This window comes from Marmota marmota, unplaced genomic scaffold, assembly GCF_001458135.2.
Source record: "Marmota marmota marmota unplaced genomic scaffold, marMar, whole genome shotgun sequence".
NCBI lineage: Eukaryota > Metazoa > Chordata > Mammalia > Rodentia > Sciuridae > Marmota > Marmota marmota.
Window position 1 is genome coordinate 6,178,131 of NW_026000016.1, and position 11,182 is coordinate 6,189,312.

General features: G+C 36.9%; 1 non-coding gene across 1 annotated transcript; it reads right to left on the bottom strand.

Annotated features, from left to right (window-relative positions):
• Window positions 1–8,613: 8,613 nt before the first annotated feature.
• Trnae-cuc lies at window positions 8,614–8,687 on the bottom strand. Its single transcript has one exon. It is a non-coding gene; the product is annotated as a tRNA-Glu (tRNA).
• Between the last annotated feature and the right edge of the window lie 2,495 nt (window positions 8,688–11,182).

Genomic DNA, 11,182 nt, shown 5'->3' on the forward strand with positions numbered 1-11,182 from the left:
GGTTGCTGCATACAAAATCAATACACAAATACCAATTTCACTTTTATGCATCTGCAGAGTAGTTAGAAAAAGTAATTTTGAAAAAGCTACCATTTGTAGTAGCAGCAAAAATGCAGACTAACCAGGGGAACATCTTCCATAATGAGCAAGCTTGTTATGGAAACATTTTAAAACACTGCAAGTTGACAAAAAGAAAGGACTAGATAAGTGGAGAGATGCATAATGTTCATGGGTGAAAAGACTCAATATAATTGTTTCGAAGCTGATCAATTTGTTTTTAATTGAAGTCCAAAAGAGGATCTCCTACCCTTTCCTGCCTGGAAATGAACAAATTTATCCTAAAATGTATGAAGAAGAGCAAAATGTGCAGACTATTTTAACAGTTACTGAAGAAGAAGATTATTTGTTATATCAAATGTAGAACAAAGGTATTGTAATAAAGACAGCTAGCTGGTATTGGCACAAGATTAGACGCATCAGTGGGAGAGAACAGAAAACCCAACATCAGACCAATGAAAAGATGAAACATGTATTCATGGCTCAGCAGGTGTTGCATGTCAGTGAAAAAGTAATGGAAAATTCAATAAATGCTATTTAACAAATTTCCCACACATAAGGAAAAAAAATGAATTGGACTGCTCCTTCACGTTTTAAAAATCTATTCTAAATGGGGCTGGGGCTGTGGCTGTGGCTTAGTGGTAAAGTGCTTATCTCGCACATGTGAGGCACTGGGTTTGATACTCAGCACCACATAAAAATAAATAAATAAAGATATTGTGTCCATCTACAACTAAAAATAATTTTTAAAAAATCTGTTCTAAATGAACTAAAGGCTTAAATTAAAGAGAGAAACAATGAAAAAAAAAATAGGAAACAATGAGGAGAATGTAGATATGAACTTGGGGTAAGTACAGACTTTTAAAATAAGAAATAGAAAGTATTAACTTTAAAAAATAATGATAATAAATTCAACTACATTGAAAATTAAAAAAATCTCTGCTAGTTAGAAGATGACTTAAAAGAGAAAAAATACTAACAAACAAATACCACAAGCTGGGAGAAGACATTTGCAATATATATCATCAATGATTGATTAATATACAAAATACATTTATTAGTGAAACAAATCAATAAGAAAACAACTCAATAGAAAAATGAGAAAAAACATAAAATGATACTTCACAGAAAAGGAAACACAAGTGGCCTATGAATACATAAAAAGTTGTATAATTTCATTCAGTAATCTAGGCAATAAACTTTAAAACCAAAGACTTTAAAGTCTAATAAGATTAAGTGTTGGGGAGAATGTAGAGAAATGGAAGTTTTCAGTTTAAAAGATAATTTGGCAGTGACTAATGGAGTGATGTTCAGCCAAGAATCTCAATTCCTAAGAAATGTATTCTAGAGTAATTCTAGCACCTGTCCCCCCAGAGACATGAACAAGAGGTTTATTACAGCTTTGTTCATAACAGTGGAGTATTGGAAACAACCCAAATGATCATACATGGTGGAACAGATAGATGGCAAGATAGTCGTACAATGGTCATGCATATTACACATCAGGAAAATGAACAGGAACATGTATCTACATAGTTGAGTCTCAATAGTACAATGTTTGGTGAAGAGTCAAATCATGGCATTGGAAAAATGGAGGAAATGTGATTGGAAAGAGAGGATGGGAGGGAAGGGGGCATAGGAGCAGGAAATATGGTGGAATGAGATGGACATCATTACCCTAAGTACATGTATGATTGCACATATGGTGCAACGCTACATTGTGTACAACCAGAGAAATGAAAAGTTGTGCTGCAATTGGGTACAATGAATCAAAATGCATTCTGCTGTCATATATACCTAATTAGAATAAATAAACAAAGAGTCAAATCATGTGCTATATACTATACAGTTTAATTTCTATGAAATAAAAGAAGCAAAACTATGTTGCTTGGGTTATGCTCTTACCTGGTAAAATAAAAGAAAAAGAAGGGCTAGCTGTGGTGGTGCATGCCTGTAATCCCAGTGACTTGGGAGACTGAAACAGGGGAATTGCAAGTTTGAGGTCAGCCTCAGCAAACTAAAACCCTGTCTCAAAAAAATAAAAATAATAAGGCCTGCCTGGGAATGTAACTCAGTGGTAGAGTGCCCCAGGTTCAATCCTCAGTATCAAAATTTGAAAAAAAAAAAAAAAAAAAAAAAGACTATTGCCATGGAATTCAGGAAAGAGAAGGAGTGGAAGCCCTTGAAAGAAAAGGCTTACTTAGAGATACAGTGTTTCTTAGTTTACTTAGTATTTTAAAGAAACAGTGTATCTAAGCCACTGGAAGTTATCTGTTTCTTAGAGGGAGTTATACAAATGGCTATAATTATGATTATTTTTTGTTTGTTGCTTTTTTTTTTTTTTTTAAGGCAAGATCTCCCTGTGTTGCCTGGGCTGGCCTTGACTTCTGGGCTCAAGCAATCTGCACTGCAGCCTCCCAAGGTCCCATGGACTACAAGCATGAGCCACTGTGCCCAGCTTTCATTGTTATGATTCTCTCTCTCTCTCTCTCTCTCTCTCTCTCTCTATATATATATATATATATATATATATATATATATATATATATCACATAAAAGAAAGAAGCAGATCTTTCTTTTGTCCAGTGCTGAGAATGAACCAGCACCTTATACATGCTAGGTAAGTGTTCTACCACTGGGTTAGAGAGGGAGACCATCAGACAAGCTGAGTCAGTGAGACAGACATTTTTCACATGCCCAGCTGCATTCTTGCTATGTAGCATCCTGGTATCTTTATATTAAATTTCCTTTTTTTTTTGTTTACTAATGTTATAAACTGAACTGGGTCCCCCACAAAGTTCATATGTTGAAACCCTAAACCTCAATAGTCCAGAATATGACTATTTGGAAATGGTGTCTTTAAAAGGTAATTAATGTGTGGGTCCTGGTGTAATATGACCAGTGTCCTTATAAAGAAAGGTGATTAGGAGGAAAGACCACGTGGAGACACAGGGAGAAGGCCACTTACCAGCCAAAGTAAGAGGCCTCACAAGGAATCTTGGAGTTCCATCCTCGGAACTATAAGACAACAAATTTCTGTTGTTTAATCCACCCAACTTGTGGTGTTTTCTTATGGCAACTCTAGCAAATGCATGCAAACAGTTCAGGTTGTTTTCTGTTACTTGTAGTGTTCTATTTATCCACCTCCTACGGACTTTAATCTCCACTGTTTGTCATTGCTCCTGCTGTCCCTCGCATGGCGTGCCCCCCCTTCCCAGCCTCCCCAGGACATCCTCTGTTCACCTTGCCTGGTTCATGCCTGCAGAGGCAACCTTTTAATCCCTTCAAGGAGGCTTTCTGATACCTCTCAGACTGAGTTGGATACCCCATCCCTTACCTGGGACTTCAGATTCTCCTGTCCTCTTTCTAGTACTACAAGGACTACTGTGGAGTAAAACTAGTCTCTCTGTTTTTGCATCATTTTATTTATTAAAGAATGGGCTCTTTGAGGGCAGGCATTATCACCTTTGTCTTTATCTTCTCAGTAGGTTAATGCCTGGTATACAGTAGGTACACAATGGTTGCTTGTGGGTGCATGCAATAGAACAATTCTGTCTTCTCCAAAGTAGACAGTTTGAGCCAGGCATGGTGGTGCACACCTATAATCCCAGTGGCTTGGGAGGCTGAGACAGGAGACTCACCAGCTGAAAGCCAGTCTCAGCAATGGTGAGGCACCAAGAAACTCAGTGAGACCCTGTATCTAAATAAAATACAAAATAGGGCTGGGGATGTGGCTCAGTGGTTGGGTGCCCCTGAGTTCAATCCCCAAGATGACAAAAGAAGACAGTTCGGGGGGGGGGGACTAATAAGGATTATTCAAAAAAAATTAACCCCTGTGTTCTCCATTGTATCTGTTATTTATTTGATTTTGTAGTAAAATAGTCTTCAAATCTTGGAGAAGGAAGGAAGATAGAAAAATAATACAAAAATTACTCTGCATTTGTAGCGTGTCCTCCCTTAAAATGAAAAGTAAATATTATTATCAACACTTCTTTCTTCCTATCCCCAAAGAAATACAGATTTCAAATGTGGGAGCTGATCATCTCTAAAGGATTTAACCTGACACAGATTCTTAACTTATTGTCACAGGACTCTTCTGTTGAACAAACATGATATTGAATGTCTACTTGGTGCTGCACATGGAGGATGGTGAACAAACATTTCCAGTGGGCCCCTTATTCTTGTTAAGAGGAGACAATGAACAAGAATACATCAAATATTAATATGTATGTACAAAGCATATAATTCACACAGGTTATCTCATAGAGGGTAGTGAGGGCTCCTTTAGACTGAATGATCAGGGAAGTCATGTCTGAGTTGTGACATCTGAGCTGAGACCTGATGATGGTAAATAGACACATGAAAATCATTAGTAAGAACACTCCAGGGCTGTGGATGTGGCTCAAGTGGTAGCGTGCTCGCCTGGCATGCGCGGGGCGCTGGGTTCGATCCTCAGCACCACATAAAAATAAAATAAAGATGTTGTGTCTACCGAAAACTAAAAAATAAATATTAAAAGATTCTCTTACTCTCTCCCTTAAAAAAAAAAAAAAAGAACATTCCAGATGGATAGAATAGAAAGTGCAGGGGCCCAAAGAAGGCCAGAGGAAGAGGAAAGAGGCCATTGTGGCAGGAAGTGAAGGTTGGGGAGAAGAGCATTGGGGTCAATGTGGAAGGCAGGACCAGATCATGCAGGGTCTCATAGGATCCAAGCAGGGTTTTATTCTAAGTGTTGTGGGCAGTCATCTAAGGGTCTTAAACAGAGGAGTAACACAATCTACTGAAGACAAAAATGGTGCTCGAAAAGAACGGGGAGAACTGAGTGGATTTAGGGTAAGTTTTACAAATGGAGTGTATAATCCAAGGGTGAGGGGACTGCAGGACCCGTAGTAATTGGGTAGACAGTGGTTCCATTTACTGACATTCAGAAGCCTCTGGGAGGAATGGATCTGGAATGAAAGTTAGGGTAACATATCAGGGTTCTGTTAGGTGAGATTTCAAATACTTTTCCTGCATCCAGGAGACTGGGTCTTGTGAGCAAGTAGAAACGGGAATCTGAGATTCAGAGGGAAGATAGAGGCTGGGCCACTATGCCCTTCAGCCTGTCACCTATCTGACTCTCTCATAGTGATGGAGACATGTATGGTGGTTAAGGCCAGGCAGCTGGTTGGGATGATCTAGGCAACCAGGAAAGATGAAGCAGAAAATTGGACTGATCCTTGTGATACTCTCTAAAATGTACTGATTCTAGATTACAGACACTCGGCCAAGCTGATGAGTTGCCAGAGAGATAGGGAGAAGATTTAAAAAAAAAAAAAAAAAAAAAAAAAAGCAGTGGAGAAATGGAAGGAGATGTAGGAATAAGGGAAGATATTTTATTCTTGTTTTTGATTCAAGATATAGGATTCTGGAACTTGTTTGTATGCAAACAACAGAGAGGGAGCTACTGACAAAAATTTGGTAGTCAATGTTGTCAAGTAAAGACCAGGAGATAAGAAAGATAGAATTTGATTTATTGTCAACAAATTATTATTAAAATTTTGAATTTGAAAAAATCAAGGTCATTTTATAAAATAAATACAATTAATAGAGATAATGACAATGATGAAATAGCCACTTTTTATTAAGTACTTTGTATAATTTAGGTACTCATATATTTATCACTGAGATAACATGCAGTGCAAATTTATTTTTACAAATGAAGAAGTTGAGGTTTTAAAAGTGCAATTTTGAGTTTAATTATCAAAACTCAAAGATTTTTAACTGTCAAAATTACTAAGTGACAGTTCTAGAATCCAAATCCAGACTGGTCAATGATAAATTGCTTCTTTTGCCCAGTGGTGATCAGACTCAGGGTTTGACAAGCCCTTATTCCAATGCCTCTCCACCCTGGGCTCTTACCAGAGAATACTTTGGCTTAATTATATATGATGGTTGATAAGATATTTGGGACCCGTCATACTGTCTATTTAGAAGTTGCTTTACTTATTTCCTGTTTGGAATTATTTAATTTTTAAATTCCATGACTGAAATAGCTACCATTGCTAATGTAAGCGCTATTTTTATATATCAGCCATTGCCTGAAAACAAAAAGTCCTGTGAGAATAAATTTGATCTGTTCAGGACAAGTTCTAGCAAGCTGTGTTTAAGGTTATTTATATTTTCTCAAGACTCTCTTTTGGAGTTCACAAATAACTGGGTGTGTTTGTATTATGATCTGCTTGGGAACATGGATTTTTTTTTTAATTTTTTTACTATTTTGTATTTGCTTTGTAATTCTCTAAGACTGGTGTGCAGAAAAGATGCTCAATAGTGGAACGGATGCATGGGTAATGAAAAGGATTTGAGGAAAGCAAAGATTCTTTTTTTAAAAAAATATATGTTACATATATTTTAAAATGAATTTTTAAAAATTTATATATGACAGCAGAATGCATTACAATTCTTATTACACATATAGAGCACAATTTTTCATATCTCTGGTTGTATACAAAGTATATTCACACCAATTTGTGTCTTCATGCATGTACTTTGGATAATAATATCTACCACATTCCACCATCATTTCTAACCCCATGCCCCCTCCCTTCCCCTCCCATCCCTCTGTCCTACTAGAGTTCATCTATACCTCTCATGCTCCCCGTCCCAACCCTGCTATGAATCAGCCTCCTTATATCAGAGAAAATACTTGGCATTTGTTTTTAGGGATTGGCTAACTTCACTTAGCATTATCTTCTCTAACTCCATATATTTACCTGCAAATGCCATGATTTTATTCTCTTTTCTTGCTGAGTAATATTCCATTGTGTATATATGTCACATTTTTTTTATTCATTCATCTATTGAAGGGCGTCTAGGTGGTTCCACAGTTTAGCAATTGTGAATTGTGCTGCTATAAACATTGATGTGGCTGTGTCCCTGTAGTATGCTATTTTTAAGTCCTTTGGGTATAGACCAAGGAGAAGGATAGCTGGGTCAAATGATAGTTCCATTCCCAATTTTCCAAGAAATCTCCATACTGCTTTCCATATTGGCTGCACCAATTTGCAGTCCCAGCAGCAGTTCCCCACATCCTCGCCAACACTTACTGTTGTTTGTATTCATAATAGCTGCCATTCTGACAGAAGTGAGATGGAATCTTAGAGTAGTTTTGATTTGCATTTCTCTAATTGCTAGAGATGATGAACATTTTTTCATATATTTGTTGATTGATTGTATATCCTCTTCTGAGAAGTGTCTGTTGGCCCATTTATTGATTGAGTTATTTGTTGTTTTGGTGCTAATGTTTTTGAGCTCTTTATATACCCTACAGATCAGTGCTCTATCTGATGTATAAAGGGTAGAGATTTGCTCCCAAGATGTAGGCTCTTTATTCACCTCACAGATTGTTTCTTTTGCTGAGAAGAAATTTTGAATTTAAATCCATCCCATTTATTGATTCTTGATTTTAATTCTTGCGCTATAGGATCTTATTAAGGAAGTTGGGGCCTAATCCCACATGATGGAGATTAGTGCCTACTTTTTCTTCTGTTAGATGCAGGGTCTCTGGTTTTTTTTTTTTTTTTTTTTTTCAGAGTAGAAATTAGAAGTTTATTAAAGGACAGCAGAAAAGACTTCTCCTGGAGGAAGAAGGGGACCCAAGAGGTGGAATCCAGGGTCTCTGGTTTTATTCCTAGGCCCTTGATCCATTCTGAGTTGAGTTTTGTGCATGGTGAGTAATAGGGGTTTAATTTCATTTAGCTACATATGGATTTCCAGTTTTCCCAGCACCATTTGTGGAAGAGGCTATCCTTTCTCCAGTGCATGTTTTTGGCACCCTTGTCTAATATAAGATAATTGTAGCCTTTATGATGTTGAGGCATACCTGTTCCTGTTATCCCTAAATTTTTCTAGTGTTTTGAACATAAAGGGGTGCTATATTTTGTCAAATGCTTTTTCTGCATCTCTTGAGATGATCATATGATTTTTATATTTAAGTCTATTGATGTGATGAATTACATTTGTTGATTTCTATATGTTGAACCAACCTTGCATCCCTGGAATGAGTCCCACTTGATCGTGGTGAAAGCAAAGATTCTGTGGAGCTTCTTCCCATCTGGGTAATGAAGAGTTCCAAGAAGTGAGAACATAATTGGCACTTGGTTGAAAAAGTCTTTCTTTCTGTTTTTTTTTTTTTTTTGGAGGGGTGTGTGGGTCCCCGGGATTGAACTCAGGGCACCTGACCACTGAGCCACATCCCCAGCCCTATTTTTTTTTTTTTAATTTTTTTTTTAATATTTATTTTTTAGTTTTTGGCAGACACATCTTTGTTTGTATGTGGTGCTGAGGATCGAACCCGGGCCGCACTCATGCCAGGCGAGCGCACTACCACTTGAGCCACATCCCCAGCCCCCCCCAGCCCTATTTTGTATTTTATTTAGAGATAAGGTCTCACTGAGTTGCTTAACACCTCACTTTTGCTGAGGCTGGCTTTAAACTAGTGATCCTCTTGCCTCAGCCTTGCTAAACTTAAAAAATATGCTTTTCTTTCTTTCTTTCTTTCTTTCTTTTTTTTTTTTGTGATACTGGGGATTGAACCCAGGGCCTTGTGCATGAGAGGCAAGCACTCTACCAACTGAGTTATATCCTCAGCCCACGTGGTTTTATTTTTTTTACCTGTGTGCCATATAAGAGACCCTCATGGCCTGAAAATAAAAAGTTATTTTACTGCAATTGACCTCCAATAGGAAATAAAAATTTGTGTTAATTAATTATTTTAAATGTCTGGATTTTATCTGGAAAAATGAAACTAAAAAATATAAAAAACTTAAAAATTTTTAATTTATGTTTTAAAAGACTTAGGTTATATTACACTATAAATATGGACAAAGTCTTAGAATAAGCCAAGAATACACAAATTATTTATTTGGGAAGGGAGTGAACTTTACTGACAAAACTGTACCATATAGTTTTTGCTTTATGGTTGATTTTGCTTTATGGTTGACTTGACAGTATAATCATAAAAGGAATTGTGTTTATGAGGTATCCCCTAACTTGAACAGTTTTCCCAGGGGCTTTCTTAATCTTTTGATGTTCAAATCATTGAAGCACCCATCTCATATCTCACTTTTATGTTTTCTCATCTTCTTTATTTTGAAGTATGTATTATATATGTACGTATGTATATATTGCTGGGGATCAAACTCAGGGCCTTGTGCATGCAAATCCAGTACCCCTTCCCAATTCTGTTCTAGTTTAAAGTCTAATGCTGACAGGTTTTGCCTGTCCAATGTCTCTGCAACAAGATCAGATCTCCAACACTGGTCCCATGAAAACCAACCTATTTTGTGAGATACCAATTTAATTTTGTGCATATTTGCAGTAGCTGTTTGTAACCCTTGACAATGAGATTGTTAATGAATTATTGTTACATCAATGAGCTGCACAGGATAGAGAATGAACACAATGCAGGAAATCATGCTATAATGATCATGAATGGTACTTCATCAGTGGCCTTTAAACTAAAAAAAATATATATACATATTTTTACTTTCCCAAGCAATATAATTTTGAACCTGATAGTAATTTTTGTTTACCCTAACTGGAAATAATGGAGTAGAGATAGAGGAGGAAAGATTATTTTTTTTTAAATTTTTTTTAGTTGTAGATAGACACACTATCTTCATTTATTTATTTTAATGTGATACTAAGGATCGAACCCAGTACCTCATATGTGAGAGGCAAGTGCTCTACCACTGAGCCACAATCCCCCCAATTAAAATGATTAAAAATTTTTTTTGTAGATGTAGGTGGACAGAATGCCTTTATTTTATTTATTTTTATGTGGTCCTGAGGATCAAACCCAATATCTCACGCATGCTAGGCAAGTGCTCTGCCACTGAGCCCCAGCCCCAGACCTAGAATGATTTTGAAAGAAAGTTTTTCTTCTTGCTTCCTTCCCCATTTCACCCCATTTAGGTCTCTGGATGTTTCATATTTCTCTCGACTACTACCCTCCCTTCTCTTCCAGCACTAACCCCATTATTGTCATTTCTACCCCACTCGCTCCTCTTTCCCAAACCCCAACCCCAAGCATTGAAATGGGAAGAAAGGAAGACTGAAAGGGCCTGAAGAAGAAAAAAGGCTTTTCCAAGATGTATTGGGTCCATTAAATAATGATGAGAAGGATTTAGGACCCGAGGAGAGGTAAGAGGATTACATCTTTAGTCTCCATCCCATAATTAAGTTCTGAGTACACCTCAAGGATGAAGGAGTAGCTGTGTGGGGCAGCACTTGTAATCATAGCCCTTAAGAGAATGCTGTCATGCTACCTCCAATCTCCCTTTCCTCCACTCCTCCCGCACTGAATCATGTCTTCTGGCCTTTTTTTTTTTTTTTTTGTTGTTGTTGTTTTAATAGTTGTTGATGGACCTTTAGTTTATTTATTTATATGTGGTGCTGAGAATTGAACCCAGTGCCTCACCCATGCTAGGCAAGCGCTCTGCCACTGAGCCACAACTCCAGCCCCTTCTGTCTTTAAATCCCACATTTTCCATTCTGAAAAACAGTGCAGAACCACAAAGATATTTGGTTGTTAGGAAATATTCTCCTAGACCACTCCTAATGAACACACAGCTCCCTAGCCCAGGCCTGTAGCCACCATCTTCATTGCTATCATTAAGCCCTAAAACTAGGTTAGAAGAATGTTCTGTTCTAGGAGCAGTCTTAAAATGCAACAGAATTCCTTTACCTCCGTAGGTAAGGAATGTGTTATCTAGGTGAATTATCACAAATTGTATTTATTAGATAAATTATTAGATAAATCTATTTGTACAGATAAGAAAAGATGTCCAATACACATTGTTTTAAAAAAAGAATTATAAAGCTACATGCCCATAATATAGCATTTTGTTTGAAAATCCTATTTATACATGTAGTTTTTTTTTTAATGTAGGTATATTTTTGGTCAGAAATTCTTTCAAATGCACTAACTACGATTAAAAGTTTAAAGTTGAGCTGGGGTTGTAGTGCAGTGGTAGAACACTTGCTTAGCACATGTGAGGCACTGAATTTGATCTTCAGCACCACATAAAAATAAATAAATAAAAATAAAGGTATTATGTTCATCTACAACTAAGAAAGATTT